Raw genomic sequence first — 6,237 nt, 5'->3', positions numbered from 1 at the left:
GCTCCTCCTCGTCCAGAAGCTCTTCCAGGCGCTCAGGAGTCCTGCGTAGCTGCAGTCAGATCAGAGGAGACCCTAAAATGAATCGCACATACGCCAAGCCGCCACTGATCCCAGCTTGACTTTGAGAGGGAGATCTGAATGTAAAAGTTTCGTCACTGTCACAGTAAAACACATAATTTGACTCACACGGCCTCATTGACGTACTCACCTTGTCGACTGTATCTGCCTCTCTGTGACATAAGCTAAACATCTAGCTAGCTAGCTCATCATGTCAGAAAAAAACAAAAAAGAAATCCAACAACTAACAAAAAAACCTTAAGTAACTCTGCCAGAGTGTGTCTTTGGGTCACTTTGGATCCCAAGCCCTGATAAAGGAGGAGGGTTGGACGTGAAGCCGCCAGTTTCACTTCACATGACAGTCGTTTGATTAAATTTGATATTCTAACATGAAACAATACGGGACAAAACTGATTTATTTAATGTTGGTATCATGAAGTTATTGTGAGAAGTGATGGCCTGTTTCAATGGCAGCATTTTTGAAAACGAACCAAGAATCAACAGGAGACAGTTCATTTGTAGTTCTAAACATATTTGGGGTGTTTCTTACCCACTTTTTGTCTGGCCCATGACGTTATTCCTCTCTCCTGCAGCGTCCATTACAATTACATGCAAATAACAATTATGCAAATTAGGCGATGACGTCTTTCAGCTACTTCTAGCGACCTTTAGGACAGCCGATAGCTACTTTCCTTACTGAGGAGTTGGCAACACTGCGTCGGGGCCAGAAGCTCGGGCAACTTTTCACTACCTTGGTTCCAGTGGTGATACAAAATATTGTCAAATTGCAATTTTTGTTTGCAGTTTTCAAACCTGCGTCAGAAACCGACAGACTTTAAATCTGGACCAAACTGATCAGTGAATAAAGTCACAGTCATTCAGCTTTTCTGATTCGCAGCGGGTTTGGTTCAAGGACTCAGCTCTATGTGAGAAATAACTTTCAGTTTGATGCAAAGTTTTTTAATGTATGGAAAAAATCTGGGAAAGGTTTTTGTAAATTGTTTCCTTTGGTGTCAAATCACAAATAGCCGAAACAACCTAAAAACTGTTTTGTAGGTTTAAAACCACATCAGGAACTTTTAGCTAGCTCTGACACTTCTATGTTCATAGAGGACTTCACGGTGCTACTTATAAAAAAAGTCTTTTCCAGATCTTTAACTTAAGAGAAACACAATATGTTATGCAAAATCAGTTTTATTTCCCAGAACCGTCCCTGAATAAGTTTCAGGGTGTTAGGCCAGCAGATTTCAGATGTAAATCGGAGAAAAGGGAAATTAAGTTCTGACATTAATCCGTCAGTAATGCATCGTGCTAATTTTAAAAACCTTTTCTGAACCTTGTAACTCCAGAAAAATACAAGGACGTTTTTGTTTTTTTTTAAAAATAAACCTTTTCGTTTGTCAGAAGTGAGACTAAACATCAGGATTGACAGTCAGGAATCCAAAATGTTTTTCATTGTTGTTTTGCTGGATGTAACGGTTTCCAAACTCTGCATTTAGACGTTTTCGTTTCCAATCTCAGCTCGAGGTTCTCTAAACTATACAGACATTTCTGGTTGGTTCCTTCGATGTTGGCTGTTCTTGGGCTTTTTTGTGTTACAAGCGTATTTCAGTAAAAACCAAACAAGTTTCTGGTTGGAACTTAAACTGTTTATTAGATTAAAGTTTTAGTCGTAATGTGACTTTTTCAGAATCTATAAAAATATTTACTCCCGAAAAATCTGAAAATTCTGAATAAAGAATCGTCATTTATGAATGTAAAGACATCAGTGAAATAAAAATCATCTGAGAATTGAAACATTTATTTTCATCAAAACGTTTTTGATTGTCTGCATCAGACAAGTCTTGTTTTGCACTTTTTTGATTTGGATGTTTGAGGCTTTGAATCCCTCATGAGTTAAAGTTCAAAGAAAGATTGAAAACCTCTGTGTTTGTAGTTCTACAGACGTTTCTTTGTTAAATGTACAAAGTGCTGATTTGGCTGCAGGCACATTTTTAAAATGTATTTATTCAAAACTTTTGAGAACAAACTGAGGGAGAAGCTCAGGGCTGACGACAATCAATTATCAATAGCTTTCAGAAGATGGAAACAGGATTTAATTCGCTTTTTCTTATGTACAATTCAGCTAAAATGTGTGATTCTTATGAACAGAAGCCAGAATTTTTTTAAAAAAAGTTTGTTTTCTCTCTCAAGACATTTAAATCTCAATGAGACTCTTCAACAACATGCAAACACACAACACAGCAGAGCGTAGTTAACAACAGCCAACAGTTAATTCTCTTTATACGTCTGCACTGTACATAAATATTTTCCATCAGAGCGGGTGGATCTGTAGCCATCAGTTTAATTATTTATTGATCTGTTGATGTATTTGATTGATTGGTCAGCTGCAGTGGAAAAAGCAGAGGCTCAGTCTGGTGCTGGGACTGGTCTAGTTCCTGGTGCTGATTGTGGGCTCATGTTTTTGTGAGCAACTTTTCATTACTGATTATTATTTTCCTCAAATGTCTTGTTTTGCCCAAAGATATTCAGTTTGCTGTCACAGAGGAGGAAAGAAACCAGAAAATGCTCACATTTAAGGAGCTGCAATCGTAGAACTGAATGATTTTTTTATTTGAAAAATGACTCTAACTGATTAATAAAATAGTTGTAGCTGTGATGTGAATTGATTTAAATGGACCTGATGCTGTTAAAGCACAAGTCTTGACTAAAATGTTCAGTTATGTCTTCAAGTGTCTAATTTAATCGAACAACAGTCAATAAGCCAAAATATATTCTTTTTTTTTAAAGGCCCAGAAACTGGTTGAAAACAACATTTAATAACTTTTCTATTGATAAATAAAATGATCTGAATATTCAAAAGTTTTCAAGAAATTCTCAGTTAAATCTGCTGGATCTGAGTCACTTTTATCTTCAAAGAACACGCCCGAGTTTATTGTAGAACATCATAAAAGTTTAGTTCATTAATTTCCATAACTAATTATAATGAATGTGTCTTTTTCTGTTCGCTTTCTTGCGTCTTTAAATATAGTCTCTGCTGCAAATTAAACAAACTNTCTTGACAATCCGACAGCCTTGCTATCCGACATAAAAGAAGGTTTTACATTTAGTGTCGGATTATTGAGTTTTTAAAATGTGTGTTCAAATACGCAAATGCAGTTCAATGTGTTAAAAAATAGATAAACAGTCAAAATGTTGAGTGAATTAATTTCTTAAAAGCTGCTACATGAACAAAAACATCAAAAAGTAAAAAATACATATATATGAATATTCAACCTAAATTCGTATGCTGCCACCATTAAGCAAGTTAAAACACATTTGATTATTGATGAAAAGTTCGGTGTAGTTGAATTCACACTCCCAAATATTAAAAAATAAATTATAAAAATTCCTGTGTGACATACAACATCTTTTATAGAATAAATCTTAATCTACAGCAGCGTTTTTGTGTTGCACGATCATACTAGTTAAGCATATTTCCCGTCACAAAGACAAAGAAATGATCAAACTTTGATGTAATTTTCTGTTCATTAGCAAATAATTACTTGATTAACTGACTGCTAATTACTGATTGCAGCTAGAACCAGTGGAAACAACAAAGCTGTGGTTTGTATGATGGAGGTTCATGCAGCACAACCCAGTTCTCATATCTTAAGGTGGTCTGTGTTGTTAATGTGCTATTTCAAGGTGATATCTGCTGCTCCTGTCTCCCGGCGTGTTCGCTGTGTTCAGGCCTGGTGCAGGAATGTGATGCTGCAGTCTGACATTTGAAGTGACTGATGTTATTTTCTGGAGCCAAAATGGCGCGGCTGCCTGCGCGCGTGCACGGCGTGCGCGGGCCCCAACATGTGGGCGGGATGCGGCTGCGCGTCTATTCGGGTGTTTTCGGCCGCTCCGGAGCCGCTGAACACGCGCGGAGCAGCGGGCAGAGCGAGCAGCAGCAGCCGGAGGAGACGCGCCGAACAGCCGCCGGAGCAGCGCAGCGAGCCGCGGCCGATTTTCACCCAGCTTTCCGTCGGCCACCGAGGGCAGGGGCTGGGCTGCGGGCTCCGGTACAGAAGAATGAGAAAGCCCTCTTACCGGAGGGGGCGCAAACATGAACGGGGCCGTGTACATTTCGTTCTTCCAGGGCCAGCTGGAGTCCGTGCTGGAGCAGGTCGTTCAGCTCGCCGTCCAGGAAATCAGCAAGACGGTGGGCTCCAGCCTGAACGCGCTGCTGCTGGAAACGGCCGTGAAGGAGCAAGAAAACCGCCGGCTGCGGCTCCAGCTGCAGGCGCGGGAGTCCCGGGGCCGAGCCTCGGAAGGAGGAGGCTCCCCGGCGGCCGGTAAGAAGGCTGGCAAGGCGGCGGGCGACGAGAGGGCGGACAGCGGCAGGACAAAGCCCGAGCAGCAGCAGCTCCACGCCCCCGGAGGGCAGGGCGCCGAGCCCGGTTTACCCACCGACACACGCCGCCTGGAGCAGCGAGGACGAGTCGTGGGTAGGCTGCGTTACACAACAGACTCACACACACACACACTCACTCACTCACACACACAGAGACACACAAACAAACAGTCCGGTCTCGGCATTGCGTAACCGCGCAGCCGTTTTACGGCTTTCTGGGTGAAGAGAGCAGAGCGGCCTGCAGGTGATACACATCCCCACAAAGGAGCTCCGTGTGGGCCAGGACAGGAAGGACAGCCGGCCTCAGTGCGGCTGGAGCTGCTTCTAATTGGGCTTTAATTGAAGGTGCAGCAGATGACCAGAGCAGGAATGTGGAGCCTCCTTCTCCTCAAATACCAAGTCTGGGTGTCATGTCAGCCCTGTTTACTCTGAGGCTCTGACAGAACAGGTTCATGAGCCGCAGGTCGAAAACAAAGCCGCTAAGAGGTAAAAATAAGAGCCGAGGCCACGATTCCACGAGCTGGTGGATTGTAAAATAAGATTTACAGGCTTCCTGACGTGTCCTCTTCAGGAATGGAGGGCGTTGGTGGTGGAGGTGGAGGGGGGCACCAGGACAAAGAGGCAACAGACTGCAGGAGGCCTCGTGGTTGGCAGGATGGTGGGCCGCCATCGAGCCCAGCGAGGGCAAATCAGCGTTTCATTGGGGAAGAAAGGGGCTGAGGGAGGACAAAGCTGTCGCACGGGGAGAATATTCACACATTCAGCCGGCGTCTTTGACGGTTTTACGGCTGTCGGCTCAGATTTATCAGCAGGAACAACATTTGAATACGTTGCCGCTGCAGCCGCCAAACGCCAAAGGCGTCTCCAGGGAAGTAGTAGGTCAGGAGGTCAGGACGAGGACCACGGGAAAGTCTTACCGAACTTGGTCCCAGTGGTGACGCAAAATATTGCCGAAACGCAAACAACCCAAAAAAACCCCGTTGCTCTACCGTTTCGTAACTTGCATCGGGAAGCGAACCGTAGGCTAGTTCTGACTTTTCCTAGAGAAATTTGTGGTGATGACTGTAAATATCTGCCTTTTACTTTTACTTCAGAAAACACAAAGTTATTCTACAAATCACATTAATTTTGCCAGAACTAAATGCTAAAAAATGTCAGCCTAAAACGGACAGTTTCTAAATTGGGGCCGAAGTTACGAATCCAACACGTGTTAGCTTTTTTTGATTCTCGACTGTTTCAAATACGTGGCGGCCAAAGACGTCGGAAAACCTATGTGCTTTGAGGAGACTTCCTAGAGTGCCCGTTTGCATAAAGTAGACTTGACTTCTACTTTATGCAAATTTGGAGCAGAGAGCGGAAGTCAAATGCCTCGTGTACCTTTCGTAAAACGGCTAAACTAGCCATTGTTGAACTAACATGAGGACAGAGTCACCAACTGCATAGCTTACTTCTCACCCCAAATGTTTTCAGATATACTTTTCGCTGAATGGTTTTCGTAACAAAAGCAAAAGTTTGTGGCTGAGCCGCCATGTTGGTTCGCTGTGGCTGTCGTGTGACCACCTAGTGGCCCGCTTGTGCACGTCTTTCAAGTGGGTGATATTCAGAGGCGATGCATTACCAAAACCGCCCATGTGGACACTTAGCTTAAAGGTTTTACTAACTTGGTCTCAGTGGTGACGCAAAATATTGTCGTAATGCAAACGGCCCCTAATAAACGTTTGCTTTATAGTGTCATAAGTCATGACCGTCATGTAGTTTGGGCTTTTCATGGATAAATTCATGGTGCGGATTCTGAA

Source organism: Stegastes partitus, unplaced genomic scaffold (genome assembly GCF_000690725.1).
Source record: "Stegastes partitus isolate 25-593 unplaced genomic scaffold, Stegastes_partitus-1.0.2 Scaffold508, whole genome shotgun sequence".
Lineage (NCBI taxonomy): Eukaryota > Metazoa > Chordata > Actinopteri > Pomacentridae > Stegastes > Stegastes partitus.
Note: the sequence above shows the minus strand (reverse complement) of the source record.